General features: G+C 47.5%; 1 protein-coding gene across 1 annotated transcript in view; it reads left to right on the top strand.

Moving 5' to 3' along the window:
- Window positions 1–2,613: 2,613 nt before the first annotated feature.
- LOC135912855 (protein couch potato-like) overlaps window positions 2,614–19,067 on the top strand; it is a 66,316-nt gene continuing 49,862 nt past the window's right edge. Inside the window, exon 1 of the mRNA XM_065445429.2 lies at window positions 2,614–2,706. The gene's annotated coding sequence lies outside the window, so the exon portion shown is untranslated. The remainder of the gene's footprint in view (window positions 2,707–19,067) is intronic.

Consider the following 19,067-nt stretch of genomic DNA (forward strand, 5'->3'; position numbering starts at 1 on the left):
GCGCGCGACGGAAGACGGCGCGCTTCGCCCCTGCTTCCCTGCCTTGTGTGTGCGTACTTGAGCGGCGATCGCCGGCTCACCCTCACCCGCCTTCACTTGCACATACAGCATACGGCGCACGGCGACGATTTTATCGCCCTAGGACTTTACACGGAACCTCACGGCAGCGGCGACGCCGGCGGTAGGAATGCGCTTGGGGTGTTCACGTAATTGCTGTCGAAATAAAAATAATGTGCACGTTAAGGAAAATCAGGTGCTCAAAATTAACCTCCACAGCGGCGCGTGCCATATTCGGATCGTAGTCCAGGCACGTGAAACCGCAAAATATTCCACAGTTTCTATCTTTTCTCTTCTTTTTCTCCTCCTTTTTTGTTCTTGCCGCAACTGCGCCGACTTCTGCGAGTTTGACCTGCAGAGACAGAGCGGAGTCACGGCACGTGCGAGGTGAAATACAACAAATTGCGTTGGGGCTGGCCCGCATGTGTGTTTCCCCCACGCGTTCGGGAGCGCTTTGCCTTTCCTTCGGGGTGATGTAACGGTGATGTAATGGATGATCAACCGCGCCGCTTCCAGGTTGTCCCGACACGCGATGACCTCTCGCGCGAGAAATTACCGCGACTGTTGGCTGCCTCCCGCAGCAATCCGGCCTTGATCACCCTTTTTTATACATGTATTTCTTTTTTTCTGGTCTGAGTAGCAGTCCAACCACATAATATATAAAATAAGACTTGCAGGGGCTTCCCACTGAGCTCCCGTTGAGCTGGGCCGTAGTTAGACTGCAGCGATTCATCAGCCTAATAACGCAGCGTAATGTCAGGTCCTGAGACTGCGGCGCTATTCTTAGGTCTTAATAACGAGCCGATACGCCCTCGGCGCACGCGGCGGGAACTCGAACGAAGAAGCAGTGTGACCACATTCCACCAAACTTCTCGCGGTGATTTATGTGCCAGTTCTTGGCTAATCCTACAGAATGGTTATGCGCCAGTGGGGCACAGTGTAGAACGCTCAAATGTATTCAGATATGTGCTATACTTCTCTTTGCAAACGCCTATGATCACCATTCTTCACTTAACCAGCATCATTCATGGCCTTTGCCCTCATGACATTGCTCGACGTCTCACACAGTGTGCCCAGCTGATTTGGTGTTTGTATTTCACAGCTTGTGAACTGTGCGCTCCTTCAACGTATAGGTTGCGTGTCATTAATAATCGTGACCTGTTGAGCACAACACCTTAATATTTCTTCACCAGAGTATAATAAATCAATAGTGTTGCGCTGCTAAGCACTAGGTCGCGGGATCAAATTTCGACTTCGGCGGTCGCATTTCGATGGGGACGAAATGCAAGAACACCCTTGTGCTTAGATTTAGGTGCACGTTAAAGAACCCCAGGTGATCAACATTAATCCGGAGTCCCCCCTACGGTTCGCCTCATAATCAGATCGTAGTTTTGGCACGTAAATCCCCATAATTGAATTCACAATGAATCAATAGCTGTGCCATCGCTGCAATACTATCGGTGTCGCCTTGCGCGTTACAGTGACAATTTCTCGCCTCACACAAACATGTTCGTCCATCTGGTTACACTTTGCTGAATCCGAAGGGATGCTGCATAGGTAGCTACATGCAAAAATGTTTCGCATAACATTGGTTCCCACAGTGCTTGGGATCTGCGTTAATTTTTTATAGGTACTTTATTTTAGGCGCGCTGTTCACTACTTACTTAGCTTGTTCCAGGACTATGTGACGTGCCCTTCTTTTTATCACCTCAACACGATATAGAAATGCGCAACTTAATTTGGCGGACAACACGTGAGTGACTGGACTGTGTCCACGGCTTCTCGTCCGGGACAAGTGGCGGTCGGTCATCGTTCTTCCTTTTAAATTTACATTCAGTGTTCATTTTCCTCACACTGGCGTAATGAAGACAGGAATCATGCGTGACACCCGCCCAGTGCTCTGCACATTTACGTGGTGGGCACACGTTTACAACGTAGGACGCATTTCTGCCGGAAATAAAGTGCCACGGTCAACACGCCGCATTACACATATGGCACCGACGCCGTGAGCCTTAATGTCGAAAATACGTGAGACATATGTGTTATTTATTTATTTATTTATTTATTTATTTATTTATTTATTTATTTATACTGCAGTCCTGTTTCCAGGACCTTAGCAGGGTGCATACAAAGTGAAATTGAAAAAATCTAAGTACAAAATACAGCGATACATAACATAGGTCACTCGCGATGTACAAATGCAAGCAGTTACTGAACAACACACAGTAAATCACTCGCTACATAAATCACTCGCTGCATGTTCCGTGTGGTCATCCACTTCATTGTGTAGCGTTCAACAAAAAGAGACTGTTCAGTGCAACATGTAGGTCGCAGTATGTCTAGCAAAATGTTGTTGCGTGTATGTATACGCTTTCGTGATCCTGATGCATACTGCTGTTCTTTTAACCTTTTTGGCTCACTCATGCGATCTCGTAGCACGTGTTATGGAGAGCAGTATGCGATCGTATCGGCGCAACAGGAAAGAACGTGATGACGTCACGTTAGTCCAACATAACCAAATACAAGAGGGGAGAAAAGCTGTGTTCGATCGGGCTGGCGACGTTCTCGCGCTAAACCACGGTGCCACTTTCGTCTGCCATTTTTCTCACCATTTTCTGATCAGCCGCCAAACGAAGAGACGAAAATCACGTGAGCTTGCTTTTCTGTAAATCTACTGCAGCCTAACATTCATTGATGGCAAGAAATTTGTTGTGCCTCCTGATCCGATCGTGGTTTTCGCCCATAAAACGCCAAAACCCGGCTCTACTAAGGATTGCAACTCAACTGCTTATAAATCCCTCGTCAGACCATTGCCAGAGTACGCCTCAGTGGTATGGGCACCATACACTGCACTTGACATTAGTTAGCTTGAAGCCATACAAAAGAAAGCAATACGGTTCATTTTTCGCCAATATGACCGCAACTTTTCTCCCTCATCTCACGCATGCGCATTATCAATAGAAGCCTTGGCTCATCGACGGACACTTGAACGTATCGCTTTGCTACATAAGATTGTACACGGCCAAAGTTGCACTTATGCCCCGATTTCCCTCAGTCATCCCACTGGGCGTGCCACTCGCCGTTCCCACCCACTTAATATTGTTCCTTTCCAGTCTTTTGTAAATTGTTTTAAGTATTCGTTTTTTCCAAGCAGTGTTGAAATTTGAAACAACCTAGCTAGTTCCTTGCGGGAAAAGCCTAATGAGGAGTTTTTGAAAGCATTGTCTAACCACATTTTGTAATTATGTTTCAAATTCATTGCAAGTTGTTTTGATCTAGTGGCTGGTGTATCCACTCCTGCTATGTCTCATGTATTGAGACAGCAGTATCTGTAAATAAATAAATAAATAAATAAATAAATAAATAAATAAATAAATAAAAACATTTAATAAATTCCATCTGCTCGCAAGGGAGAGATGGCGTTTTTGATGCTCCAGCCTGGCATACCACTCCTGGTAGTAGGTGGAAAGGATAATATACAGGCGCCGACAAAAGTGGTATACTCGACGCAGATTGCTACTGCAGCGGCGTCGCTCGGCATTTTGGCGAGCTGAAGCACGAAACATTTACACGAGTCAAGCGACATGCTTGCAGATAATAAAGGGCACCCATTGGCTGTCTCGATCCCAGATACTGCCTGTAGATGGCGTTCCGATGCAGTTTGCCGTTGCGCCGGCTCCCGCTGCGTAGAGTATACCGCTCTTGTCGGTGCCTGTACATAAGGACACCAAGCGGTGCAAAAGCTTCGAGGGATGTTTGTCAGTTAAGAGGAATAGCCTATGCGTTTACAGACACCAACTTTGTACGGCTAACACACACACGCTAGCTCACTCACTCACTCACTCACTCACTCACTCACTCACTCACTCACTCACTCACTCACTCACTCACTCACTCACTCACTCACTCACTCACTCACTCACTCACTAGCACAGACAGTAGTGTAAAGTTTCCTACTTTCGGTTGGTGTAAAATGACATAAAACAGGCAGCATTGAAAATATTCTGATTTGGGCTAGCGTTATAGCAGCTCACCCAATGACATTGCATAATAACATAATAGCTCAATGAAAGCGTGTTCTCGCGCGAATTCTTTCAGAATGAACAGGTACCAACGGCGCCACAGATGAGTCCTGCTAATGAACGCTTTCATTGTCTGCTTATCGTTGCAACCTAGTGGATGACACGCTTGTCTTCGCTTATGCTTTATTGCAGTTTATTTGCCGAGAATTTCTTCTATAATCAATAATATTTTTACGGCCTTAACGTTTATATACACGCTCACAGTCGCACTTATGCTGGACAGATCTCATTCATTCATTCATTCACAAAACTTTATTAGAGTCCTGAAGCCCGGTCTTTTCAGACCGAGGCGGGCCGCGTCCATGGCGGCACCGCCAGGCCGAGCCTTATGGCGCCATCGTGGACCCTCTGGATAGCCCGTAGTTGATCTTGATATAAAGAGCTTGGTAACATCTTTTGCCAGTAAAGCCATTTTTTTTTTCGGGGTCGGCGAGAGTCGCGGGACACTGAAGGTATATACACCATCGCTTGAGCTACACGCTCAGCTACTGATTTCCACGACGAAGTCGTGGTAGTAAGTGCTCCACGGCTGCAACAATTTAAAAAAAAAGAAGAAAAAGAAAGAAAAACACTTTTTGTCACCGTGCTGTCAACAGCGCAGTCTAGCCTCCCGAATCCTTGCCATGAATTGCGTAGCCATGACTTTGTGCCCGCAGGCCGGGCTTCCTGGCCAGGCCACCACGCGGCTACGGCCACGTGCTTCCGTCGGCGTCGTTGGGATTCGCGTCTCGCTTAAACCGCGCAGCACGAACGCCTAGGCACTCGCTTCGTGTCAGCACGCATGCAACGTGCATCGCCCCCTTTGGTCACAGATCCAAGCGCAGCAGGAGGAGAGAAAAAAAAGGAAAACTACACCGGAAAAGCTGCGAACTGCACCCGTACACGGCGTCCCGTAGAAATAGGGGGAAACCTTAACAGCGCGCGACCGGTCAGCGCCTGCACGTTAATGCGCTCGGCGACGCCGGCGCTGGTGCGAATAACAGGCGTGACGCACGAGAACCAGGATCCGAGGGGCAAAAAAAAAAAAAAGTTAAGTTGACGTAAGGAGCAACCGAGCTCTCGTGCAACGCTTACGGCTGCCCCTGCAGCGCTTGCGCGCGAGCGCCCTCGACACCCGTCAAGTGCTCGCCTTCCGTCCGTTTCGTTGTCGTCGAGGCGTCCCGGCGAGGCTTCGCGGTATACGACCGGCGCTGGCGCTTCGCGCGCGCGGCAAAACCCGCCTTCCTCCCTAGAAGCTATAGCGTTTCCTCGGCTGGTTCCTTCCTGACCAGGCGCGGCAGCATGGAAGCGCGGAGCACCGGCTGGCGCGTGTCTGGTCGTATCTGGAGCGAAGCTGCCGCGCCGCTGCCATCATTACGCCATCGGGAGGAGCGGGATGAAGGTGGGTTGGATGGTCTCTCTCCCTACTCTCTCTCTCTCCCTCTCCTTGCATGTCATCGGCCTCCGGCTCGGCTCCCTTTGTTTTCTGCAACGCCGTTGTCCGGCTGATGCCTCCTTCAATGCGTGTATACTGTAAGTCATTGTCGAACGTCGTCTCCGAGCGGGAAGGGAAAGGATGCGCAGACGAGGGCCAAACAAAGCGGGGGCCCAGGAAGGGCAGTTCTCGGGCTGTTTTCGGTCGTTGTTGCGCCGGCGCGCATAGGGAGGTATCGCGTTCGCGAAACGTGAGCAGGATGTCGCCGATGGAGCGACGATTACAGCACAAGGGGAGGTTACACCAGCAGTATTGACGTGCACGTTCGTCACCGCCTCCAGACCTCTCTTTTTCTGAGACTTTGTCTTACTGCACTGGTCGAAAGAGGGCTAAAGAAAAGATACGGGTACTTGCGAACTATACCCGCCTGGCGCAAGAGAAACGCCGCGATGATTTTGTCTCTTACGATTTAAGTTCGCGTTGCGACGGCATACTGTCACGGAAGGAACCCTTATGTGGCACCGTGGTTAAGAACTAAATTTTAAAAAAAATGAAATGTTGGAGTTGGAGTAAGAAGCATGGTTTTATTTTTCACTTCTCCTAGTCTTAGAATTATAATGGCCGTATTAACAGATGAATTGAGCACTGTGGCTCCGTGATTTCTAACACACGTTACCACAGAAATAAAGCTCTTCCAGAATTGCGAGTTAAACTTCAAATAACGACTCTACCTTCTTTCTCCTCGTGTAATGTAAATTAGTTATAGTTTGGCTTACCTTGTGGGATTCATGTTGCAAGTAGGTTATCAACGTTTTTTGACTGCTAACCTATCGTTCACTATACTGTATTATATGCTGGTCATTTTCCACGAAAACTATTAGCTTGCAATTGTTTGTATTACGTTAGGTGTTTGGCATTCGATCATTGTAATTCAGCGGAATGTGCCAACTCGCGATTGCACTCCCTCAGCAATTGCATTGCGACTTTGACTACCACCCGGTATACTTGAATGCGACGTAAAAGCGTTGTTTCGTTTGTGTCTTGGTGTCGCTTGTACTCTACTGTTTTCTCTTAACTCTTGTGATTGCGATGAGACCATGCTACACCTCCTCATCTACCGCCCTTCTTTTGATGATGAAATACAAACTTTGTGTGCTACTTTTGGCCACCCAAACGGCAGAGCGTTTACTGAATGAAGGTAGTGAGACCATAGATTACATATTCATGCACCCAAGAAGTCACCAGGGCACTTATTAAGGCCGACTGGGCTTTGCGGCCGCATTTGTTTTCGCGGTCAACGCTGTTATGTGTGCGCGCGCATTATTTCGTACCCTTTTCATACTTCCTGTTCTTCCTTCTTCTTCCTTTCTTAGTATAGAGTAGCAAACCAGGTTCAGCATGATTGACACCCCATCTTTCCTTTCTTTCCTTCTGTCACTATTTTGGTGTTTCGTTTCCTCGCTTGCTCGACTTGATGGATATTAGTGACCATTTGGGGCGGACGTTGTATAATTTTTCATTCAACCCTACTCTTACACTTTATATGTTAAGGTCTTCAATCATTTGTTGCATTCCCAGTGTTGCTGAACCGGACAATGTCACCTGCAGCCCGAACATTGTTGAGATATTCGCCGTTGATCCTCGCTCCTACGCCTTCCCAGTCTAATAGTTGAAATACTTATTCTAAGCACGCAGTGAATAGCACTGCAGAGATTGTGTCTCCCTGCTTGACTCATTTCTTGATAGGTAATTTTCTACTTATCTTCTGGAGGAGCAAGGTAGCTGTACAATCTTAGTATACATTTCCCAAGATATTCACATATGCCTCCGGGCCTCATAGATTACTATTGTGAAGCTGGGTCCGAGCAGCCGCGAAAGTTCCACGGATGGTGCCGTGCCAGCTGCCGGGAGGAAGAGAGGTCCAGGGTGACGTCCTAGCGATGAGAAACACAAGTTTTATGTACAAATTTACATGATAATGGCTCACAAGGAGGTCTCCATGATTCTTAGAGCGCACTACATGTCAAAATATTTACCTGTCCGAGCACACCCACACAACACACAAGCTCCTCTATTTGAACAGTTGATTTCCTTCTTTCGCTCGACGAGTAAAATTTATGTCCTTCTACCGGCCAATTTGGTTGTCGCACAGTCCGCAAAATCCCACCCATGGTGTCGGACCTCCCTGCCAGACTCCGCCTCTGGTGTCCAACCTTCGACCCACCCTCGATGCGATGAAGAGGCAATTCCACGTGAAACCGGATCGACGCTGTTCCACGAAAGTTGTTAGCGTTGGCTCTTTGCAGCAAATAGTAGGCTCCCGTAACAGCCAACTAATAGCGACTTTCGTCTTGACTGTTGCCACTGCTTCCGAAGAAAGCTGCGGTTGTGGTCTCCTTGAAGGGAGGTTCTTTGTATGCCTGTCAATAGTCTGCGCCGGACACAGTCTTTGTACAGTCGGCGTCACCCTTGTGTAAAGAGTGGGAATGGTGGCCTTCGAGGCGCTCAGGAGCCAGCCAGCGACATCTGTGTAGAGCTGTGCAGTGCTGGCTCTTGAGTCAATAACACTCCGCTCTACTTCCACATACACTTAGTAGCATAACGGCAGTTCCTCGCCCACAAGGTCCATGCCGCCGTTCATAAGTGCCCTTAATAATGCAATGGAACTGCGCCGGTATTCTGCAGCGTCTGTACGAACTTAGCCTTTTCCTTCGAGACATCCCTATACCAATTCTAGCCCTCTCGGAGGCCGGTCTCCCAAATGGAAAGATGATCCCAGGGTACATCGGACACGGCAATCCGAGTATACCGTCATTTTCAATTAGAGGTGCAATGATATACATAGGCGAGAAATATCTCACGTTGCCTTACCGGTGCAAGACCTTTGTTCTACATCCTTAAAAGTCGAAGCTGTGCAAGTGTGCCTAGAAAGAGGAAAACTCAGTGTGGTGTCGGTGTATATAAGTCCACGAAGGAAGGTCTCCAAAGAGGCGTTTCTAAAGGACGTTTATATTCGTTTACATATACATAAATTTACATATTTATGGAGTGCCATATAACTCGTGCTACACTCTATATACATTTTAGTATCATCGACAATGGCTCCAGACTGGATGGGCAGCTACCATTTACCTATCTTCACCAACATCACCGGATTTCAGATTGCTGTCCGACAATACTGTACTGTGACACCATGGGGACACATACAGAGAAGCGTTGAATGAATCTCCTGTTGATCTGTTCGCAGATATGTTGCAGAGAAAGAGAGTGGCTACTATAGTGTTTAAACTGCCAGTTCATTTCTGTATACTTCTGACTTGAAGCTAAAGAACCTCTGCGCAGCGCGTAGGAGAGCAGAGCGGAAACTAATGACAAAAAAGAAAATCCCTCTGCAAAAATTGAATATAATAGGATAAACGCCGTCATCCGTCATAACACAGACAAGTTAAGACGACTTCAATGGGCTGCTTTTTGTGAGAGCTCATCGGCGTTTACTCCCGTGACAAGGATAAGGGGAGTAACCAATAGCCTATCCGTAAACATTGGCCCACATAGGCCATTCGAAGCACTTGCTTTAAAGCGAGGAGAAGATTTGCAAACCCTTGCAGAAGATTTTGCAGATGCAGGTCAGCAGGAGTGGTGAACCCTCTGTCATCTCAATCATTCCATACGATGGATACGCAATTCGCCTTTCGTGGGTTGCATTTGGCGCTAAGAAAATTAAGAAGACGCTGTGCTGTGGGTCCCGATTTGATCAGCAATCAGCAGATGCTGACAAATCTGCGATACAAGTGAAGACGAGCCCTTCTGGGCATATTTTATCGCGTTTATAGCACAGTAGAGATCCCAGAAGCGTGGAAGACAGCATGGGTGGTGCCAGTGCTCAAATCTGGAAAGGACCCTGCGACCTTGCCTCATATTGGCAAGTATCGCTAACATCATGCGTATCAAAATTGATGGAAAGACTGGTATGTACGAGGTTAACTTGGTACCTTGAGCAAGAAAGTAGACTGCCGTCGTGTATGACCAGATTTCGTCCACGGTTGGATTCATACAGTGTCTTGGACCTACTCAGCTATATCGAGCACCATCGCGCCGATGGCCTTTCGACACTTGCCATATTTATAAACGTTGCCAAAGCATACTACTATGTGCTTCATACATGCATCATCTACGGACTCCAAGCCATGGGTGTCTGGGGACATGTTTTTCGATTCGTTCATGAATTTCTTAGAGATCGGCGTGTCCAGGTTAAGCTCGGAAATAGAATGAGTGAAAAGCCATGCATTTCTCTCGGCGTCCCACAAGGAAGTGTCCTGTGTCCCTTGATTTTTAACGTTGCCATGGCCAGACTTCCAGACGCACTGAAGGTAGGTTGGACGGCAGTTAAAATGTACATGTACGCAGATGATATCTGCATTTGGATCTAGGGGTATCAACAGAAACGTTTTGCTCGAATAGCCCTAGGCGCAATCTCTATCGTCGAACGCCACTTATCGACGCTTGGCCATTCTTTATCAGCGGCAAAACCTGCCTTCCTGCTTTTCCCGGAAGTGAGGCAGAAGCCAACACACCTGACGCTGAATGTTAGAGGCTACCCAATTTTTCGTACAAGTAGTGTTCGATTCGTGGGTGTCACCATCCACTGCAAGCTACTTTGACGACGCGCGGTTAAAAGTGTTGTAGCTGCATCAGTGTAAAGAGTCAACGCGCTTCGTCGCATGGCAGGTGTACGTAGGGAAAACAATCCTATGTTCATGTTTAAACTGAACGCTACACTGATAAAAAGTCGCATTTTCTACCAGCTGCCGTTGGTATCACCATCACCGAGTCTATTCGAGCGCTTGGAAACAGTCCACAGAAAGGGACTTTGCTTGGCGACGGGAGTTGCTCAGGCGGCATCAAACAAGAAGGTTAGTAATGAAGCAGAGTGCCTTCCGCTCCACCGTTCGGCATAGTAGGCCTTGCTGACGCAGCTATTAAGGTTAGGCGATGTTCTCCGCAGGTACGGCCCTTCTCCCTTGGCTAAGAGCAGGAACTCGCTCCCGTTTACATGCGGCGCTGAAGGATAGTATAGGAATAAACTTTATTTGTCCAACGGTTATTGATGTTGGTGCCCGGGGCTGAACACCTCCCGATGTTTAGGATTGGAATGGCCTAAACGGAGTCGCGTTTGCGTGGCACTCTCACTGTCCAAAGGTGCCCTGCATACCATCGTATTTCCTAGCACCTTTAAAACATCCATGTCGGTCACCGAATGAGGCAAATTAAAAATCAGCACAAGTTACGTACAAGCACATAGAAGGAAAACAGATGGGATTCTAAAATGCAAACGTCCAGTTAAATATGCAATATCTGTCACGTTATATTGAAAAGAAATATTTGTTTTAAGTCATCGCACGTAATAAATTGCGCATAACGTGTTCGAGCCCACTGAATATTCTCAAAGAATCCTTTGAGAGCACGAAATGGCAGCCAGTGCGGCAAAATAACATACTGTTCTGTAAACTTAAGCCAGATAAAACAGAGCAAGACAAACAAATGTGAGGACCCGCCATCAGTCATCCAGCGCATAACATCTAGCAACAACACGGTGCTCAAAGTAATGCGCACTGTATATTGCGCCCGCGTGTCCCTTCTGTGCCCATTTTTACTCAGCAGCAGAATATAATGGAGAACGCAGCTGGACTGGCCGGCTTTAGAACGGCGCTGATGCTAACTGTATAAGCATTTCCCTCCTATTGCAGGGATTCAGACCTATGTATCCAACTAAACATCATAACTGGGCAACCTAGCGCTTGTCCTGTCGCCTGCCTAAACAATCACGCTGTCCCTTGTGTGAACGATACGAATGATTTCTTACTCATTCGCTGAAATTGTAATTGTGCTCTCTACTTCAGCTTAAGCTCTTCCACTCAATGCCACAGATGATATATCTAAATATCCGAACTTGTACAAGTCATTTTTTTTCTTCTGTGCATTCTTCACCGCAATACTAGTGTGCAATGCACCAAAGCACGCGCATGCGATGACGGAGGAGAGGCATCTGCTTGGTAAATTTGCAACTTTGCAAGTGATTTTATTGGCCAGCGGTGCCTCATCGCAAAGGCGTCACAGCGGTCACATTTTAGCAATCAAGAAATCATGATTTCTTATTCATTCGCTTTGACCCACTGTGTGTGCTTGGTTTACACGAACTTTCTATGTGACAATATGGCATATGTGGTAGTGGTGTGCAAAAATTCGAAATTTCGAATAAGGAGCGAGTAGCCATTGCTATTCGATTCGTATTGTTTTCGATATTGTCGAATATTCTTTTTTTTTCGAATATTAGAGCCGCTAGGGAGAAAGAACGATTGGAAGTTAGGACCGTTCCAAATTATTCCGCAGGGCAGGAGAGCCGTGGTTGCAGCGCCGCCACAGCAGTTTCCCACCGAACACACGGGACAGATGACGTCTGCTCAATAATTCAATAGGAATGCCTCGTTTCTGTGCAGCCTACATGCGAATCTGTTGTTTCAATTTATTCTTTGGCAAGTCTCACTAAGTTTCCATCTCTTTAATACAATCGTGTGGTGTAGTATCACAGTCCTCTCGAGCTTCGGCGAACGCAGCACTACACTGCGTCTGGTGATGCGATTCCGTTGTTTCATCGCTACCATTTTTGTGGTTCTCCAGATTACTGCGAACCGCTGCTACTCATTTACAAGCTCCTCGGTTGTCCGGACTCGCATTTTGCGACCTGCACAAGGTACACGTCAGATTTACGTATATAAGCCTATTTTTTTACCAAACGAGCTACGCGCGAACTACATATTTCATTTTTGGGGTAAATGAAAGAAAAAGTGTTCGATGTTCGGTTCGATATTCGCAGCTCATTGTTCTCTAATATTTGTATTCGATACGGAAATTTGCTATTCGAAAGCTCCTAATTTGTAGTCATTATTTACCCCCCGATAACTCCACGGGTATGTCGTATTCGCTTACAGAAACTTCTAATGACTCATTCTAAGTGCTAAGGTATACGGCTTTACCGCTAAAGTTCTAGGTACAGTAAATATTCAGCGACCACCACGAAAACTAAATAAAAAATACGATGAGTGAAATCTGACCAAAACCAACCTTGCATACAGCAGATTCTCTCAGTAATCAGACTGAGTAGCATGTTCTCATAGAGCATAAGGTACTCATCGACCATTTGTCCATAATTTCAGGAAAATCGAATACATTGATAAACGGTCGTTGCAATTTGCTGCACATCGTTCTGCTTGCTGCGGTATAGTGTTTATACAAAGGACAGAAAAGATACAGGCACGCATGTGTGCCTGTCCTTTTGTCTTTCGTATAAACAGTACAGCGCAGCAAGCAGAACGATGCCATACCAACTAGCGCCAGCCGAAGCTTTATTGCTCACTTGTTGATTATAAACGATACATACATACATACATACATATATATATATATATATATATATTAGTACTTGTCAATGCACAAGCTCTGTCACTCTTGGTGTTTCAGTCCCAAACCTGGCATACGTCTCGCGCGCATTAGACATCCCTGGTCGCGTGTTACTGCTACTAACGCGGCGCTAACTGCTCAGTGAAACGTGGCCGCGCATTCCTACGGAAGCCGAAACTCGCTGCGTTAAACGCGAAGCAGGAGAAGCGCAGGGAAAAAGGACGGCGCAGCCGACCGGTCTGGACGGCTGTTCGGCTTCCGCGCGCACCGAATCGAGTCGGAGCGAAAAGACGGCCCGCGCGGAGAGCGCGAAGCAGGCGCGTAACTGTACGGCCAGACGCATCGCCGTCTCTAGAGCGCGCGTTGCACTTGCGGCCCTCCTCTCCTTCCAATCCCCCTCTCCCGGTCGTCGTGGCGTCATCGTCGTCGTTCGATTTGGGAAGAAGTTACGCGCGCACTCTCGGCCGAACAGCGGAGCGAGGAATCCAGGTCAAGTCCAGTGAGAGAGAGGCGCTCACTGCGGCCGAAGAGGAGAGGAGAGAGGAACGGGAAAAGAGAGCGGGAACGTGCGTGCGGACGCTACGTTCGACGGCATGCGGTAACTGCTCGCCGCCGCCGAGGAAAGCGGCGCCCCGGTGAAGACGCACTTCTCCTGGCCGCCGCCGGGGGCGACTGGCCAATTTGGGTTGCCCCAGACAGCATGCCCACCTGGCTGCCCGCCGGCGCTGCTGGGCAAGGCGGCGACACCGACTGTTTCTCCCTCACTTCTTTATCTATTTTCTCGGAGATGGCGCGCCGGCAACTGTCTTGACCTTCTCGGCCCTCCCTACTGCGACATTTCTCTCTCCTTCTTTTTGCTCCGAAACTGGACGCTTTCGGGCATAGCCCGCCTACTCATCTGAATGTGCCTGCGTTAGCGTAGACATGTGTGTATGCACAGCAGTCGCACAGGGTCCGCGTCATAGACTGTTTCGTTCGGCTGCCCGGTCTGGTAGGCCGTAATGGCCTTCCCCAACCTCCTCCTGTGGCCCCGCCGCCTCCCATCGGTCTTCTTCGTTGTTGTTGTTTTCTCTTCGTTTTGTCTGCACGGCAGCGGCTTTGCGTCTCAGCGACCCTTCTGCCCTCCCTCTGTCTGCACCTGCAACAAACGCTGCCGCGTACTTCAACCGAGATAATACCAGCTTTATCGCATTCCCACGGCTCTTCCTTTCGGTTCCCCCTCTCTCCTTTCTTTTTTTCTTTCTTACACCACAAACTGCGCGTATCGAAGTAGACGAGTCACGAGAAGATGCAATCTCCTGACCCTGGATTCGTCGCCGACCTATAGAGGGCCGCATACTTCGCACCAACCAAAGCCCTCTTTGCTTATCTGTCTCTCGCACGCAAGGTCTCTAATTCTTCCATTATTGAGCCCGGAGCCGCGGGAGACGAGAAGAACGCGGATCTTGGGCGTTGATTACTTTCCTTCTCTTTTCTGGATGCGTTTGTATATTTGTCCCTACACTGTAATATTGTCCTTTCTATAACGAAGCCGCTTAGGCGCGCACACGTCTCCTGCGCTTCGTTCCGCTTTTTCTTTTTTTTTTTAAGACTACTCGTTGATGTGCATACAGATCTGCGCATGTCCAGATGGCCCCGATACGCACCTTAAGTCAATGTATGTCTTTTAATTTGGCCCCATAACGGAGCTCATGTAATCGTTGAACAACTTATCAACATCATAATTAAGGAAGAGCTACTGGTGTGACTATATCTTTTTCTTATTTTGTATGCCCGTGCCCTTACTGAAATTGTTTTAATCGTGCCATCATAAAGTGCTGGTTCTACAATAAATTTTACCCCCCCCCCCCCCCCCCGCCCTCGCTTGGGGTCTAAGGTAGGCAGACCGCTTTAACCAAATCCCTGCACGAAAGGAAAGGCAGAAACCGAAAAAGGAATGCCACTCGCAAAATACCTTTATTTAATCAAATGTTATTGCGTAACAATTCCTATGTTCAAGTAGAGTGGCATGCAACGTTACATCGATAAGAAACAAGTACGCTCAAATGTACTAAATACGAATACTCAAGATAACCAAATCGTTCGACTCTTGAAACCGTTGCGAGTTCAGTTCACCAGCTTTTGGGGCTAGTGGTTCCGCTTAGATGGGTGAAACGAGGCAGTCTCGTAACCTTGATTTGCAAATCATTGCGCTGCAAGGCGTTTTATATTTAGCATGTAAGACGTCTGCCTTTGTTCCCATATTTTGTTAAGCCTGCAAAGAATTTTATACATAAAATATCCTGCTGTAACACAATGTATTGTCCTGATCTCATGCTTCATTCCAAAACACCCTGAGGAAATTTGACTGCGATGTGGTGCGCCTCTATGAAGTTGTATTTTCCCACGGAGTACGCGCATGTATTTGCGAGAGATGAGTCAGGACGAACTTGATGTAGTTCGTCCTTGGAATTGAAACTTGGAATTCGGCTTGCGGAGTGGAATTCTGTTTCTTATCCGTATAATATCATTGATCTGTATTTGAAGTGTTGTCTATAAACGCTGCGTTTAACGCGGTAGCGTGCACGCTTATATCTCCACACATTTAAACGAGACGCTCGGGCACGCCTATTGCCGGCACGCCTTAAAAAGGCTAGATACGCCCCTGGCTAGCGCCGTTCTCCTCTTCCTCCTCGCCTGGCTCTCGATATTCTCAACGTCCCGCATCATTGCACTCGCATAGCATAGCGGTTTACCACACTTGCTTGCGGTCGCGATCGTATAGTACTCCACGTTAATTCCTTACGTAGGGTGACTTTTCGCATTCCTCCTAGAGGCATCTCTCCATCACGCAGACGGGCACTAAGCCGCCTTAATCCACATGGCGGTGGCCACTTCCATAATTTAAAGAGGTCAGCGTGACCTGCTGATAAATATACGACCTATCTGAAGGGAATGAAACCGCCCGCCGACACTGCCGGGGCGTTTAGTTCCAGGTAGGGGGTTTTTAATGCACTCCCTCGTTTTCGATGGTTTCAACACAGGACCCCACGGTGCTGCAAGGAACGGAAACGTAAGTGTCAGGATTAAGGGCAGGAATGTTCCGGCTCGACGTCCATTTTAGAGTGCGGAAACGTTCCTCCACAGACGCATCCACAGACACTGATGCACGAGGGCCGCGATGAGGCGCTCACAGACGAGCCCTGACATAATCGCTGCGTTTGCGTCTATCTTCCGTTTCCTGAGAGCTTCCTCACTCCCCTCTAATCCACCTCACCCCCCCCTCCCCATCTTCCTCCAAACACGCACACAAATACAAAAAAAGGGGGCAGGGGCAAAACTCACGCAACAACCACTTTGCATTTTCTTCATTCTTGTAAGTGCGGTAAGTGCGTGCCCTCAGGAGACTTTCGAGAGGGCATCTTATCGTCTTAAGTATTACATAGCGTCCCCGTTTTATAAGTTTTTCTGACGTTAGCGGAGCACAGAGATATTTCTTTTACTAGATCTTCGCCTTACTTTATTTTAAGCTTTCTGAATTTCTACTTCATTATCGGTGTACGTTCTTAGAGTTGACTCTTGTCGGTCACCTTCTCTCCTATCACGTATAAACATTCTGTGAATCTCTCGTCCGTTTCTTCCCATTCTAATGGAATTATCACCGGGCTAGTTTTGCCGCGAGCAGCTATAGTGGAGCTTGTCTTTTTTTCTTTTTCTGTGTGGTTCTTCATTCAGGCAGCCTTTTTTTATTTAGTTTTTGCTTGTCTTCTACACCTGGCACGGCGTTCCAAGACCGTCACTTTGTGTTAGGAAAGCTTACAAGTTGCGTACCCTTTTAGATGCCGCATTTCCTCGAACTTCGTTCTGGTCATCTTTCCTATCACTGTTTTTCTCTGGCTACTTTATTTATTCGTTATCACTGACCTCTCTGAGCTTGTTTCTCCTATCCATACTATGTCTCTTTCTCTCTCTCTTTCTCTCTCTTTCAATGATTATGCTTGTCCTGCTTTTCGAATGGTATCTTTCTCCAAGCTTGTACTCCGAAAGCAAGTGTTTATTGGCAGTAGGGGAGCCCGTAGCTGTTTTTTATACGTTGTGCCCATGTGTCACGCTTCCATTTCGGCCGAAGTGACCTCCCGGTACTTGAGCTCTACACTTCGTCATGTCTCGACATGCACTGGCACTGCTAGGCGTGCACTCTTAACCTGGAAGGTCGTCCATTTGGCTAGAAGTCGATCTACAGCACCTTTGTAAAGTCAGGTCAGTTGTGTAGGCGAGTGCATTAAATCGCCCTCTTCAGGGCCTAATTATCGTCAGCGTTCTTATTTCAGAAAGCTTGACAAGGAAACGAATTCGGTAATCATTTGTAAGGATGAGTGTAAGGGTAACTTGTAAGGGTAAGTAATTGATTAAATTGTGAGGTATTACGTGCGAAAAGCCCCATATAAGTATGAGGCGCGCCGTAGCGGGGCACTTCGGATTAATTTTGGCCACCTAGGGTTCTTTAACGTGCACCTCGATTTAAATACGCGAGCTTTTTTGCATTTCGTCACCACTGAAGCGGGGCCGCTGTGGGTCGGCTCACACCCGCGACCTTCAGCTCAGCCGCACAGCGGTATAGCCACTGGGTTACCACGGCGTACGGTAAGGTTAAATAATTATTGACTGCATTCAGCTGTATTGATATAGGGGCAATAACCTTCTCCTTGACGCAAACAGGAAATTGCGCCCAAATTAGCAACGATAATAAAAACGAAGAAACAGCGTTCCGCGTGATAAAGGTTGTCGGGAACTCTCGGTATCGAACTATACGGCTATCTGGTCCCGGCAAGTACTGCACTCAAGTTTGGCCTGTTCCTTCTTTCGCGGCGATGTTGCTGATGCTGTTAATTAGGTGCGCTGGTTTGAGTGGACACGAGCTCGCACAAGATTTAAAGCATTCATTTGCATGTGACAGAAATCATCATCATCAGCCTGGTTACGCCCACTGCAGGGCAAAGGCCTCTCCCATACTTCTCCAACAACCCCGGTCATGCACTAATTGTGGCCATGCCGTCCCTGCAAACTTCTTCATCTCATCCGCCCACCTAACTTTCTGCCGCCCCCTGCTACGCTTCCCTTCCCTTGGAATCCAGTCCGTAACCCTTAATGACCATCGGTTATCTTCCCTCCTCATTACATGTCCTGCCTATGCCCATTTTTTTCTTAATTTCAACTAAGATTTCATTAACTCGCGTTTGTTCCCTCACCCAATCTGCTCTGTTCTTATCCCTTAACGTAACACCTATCATCCTTCTTTCCATAGCTCGTTGCGTTGTCCTCAATTTGAGTAGAACCCTTTTCGTAAGCCTCCAGGTTTCTGCCCCGTAGGTGAGTACTGGTAAGACACAGCTATTATAGACTTTTCTCTTGAGGGATAATGGCAACCTGCTGCTCATGATCTGAGAATGCCTGCCAAACGCAACCCAGCCCATTATTATCCTTCTGATTATTTCCGTCTCATGATCCGGATCCGCCGTCACTACCTGCCCTAAGTAGATGTATTCCCTTACCACTTCCAGTGCTTCGCTACCTATTGTAAATTGCTGTTCTCTTCCGAGACTGTTAAACATTACTTTAGTTTTCTGTAGATTAATTTTTAGACCCACTCTTCCGCTTTGCCTCTGCAGGTCAGTAAGCATGCATTGCAATTGGTCTCCTGAGTTACTAAGCAAGGCAATATCATCAGCGAATCGCAAGTTACTGAGGTATTATCCATTAACTTTTATCCCGAATTCTTCCCAATCCAGGGCTCTGAATACCTCCTGTAAACAGGCTGTGAATAGCATTGGAGAGATCGTATCTCCCTGCCTGACGCCTTTCTTTATTGGGATTTTGTTGCTTTCTTTATGGAGGACTGCGGTGGCTGTGGAGCCGCTATAGATATATTTCAGTATTTTTACATACGGCTCGTCTACACCCTGATTCCGCAATGCCTCCATGACTGCTGAGATTTCGACAGAATCAAACGCTTTCTCGTAATCAATGAAAGCTATATATAAGGGTTGGTTATATTCCGCACACTTCTCTATCACCTG

Source organism: Dermacentor albipictus, chromosome 3 (assembly GCF_038994185.2).
Source record: "Dermacentor albipictus isolate Rhodes 1998 colony chromosome 3, USDA_Dalb.pri_finalv2, whole genome shotgun sequence".
Taxonomy (NCBI): domain Eukaryota; kingdom Metazoa; phylum Arthropoda; class Arachnida; order Ixodida; family Ixodidae; genus Dermacentor; species Dermacentor albipictus.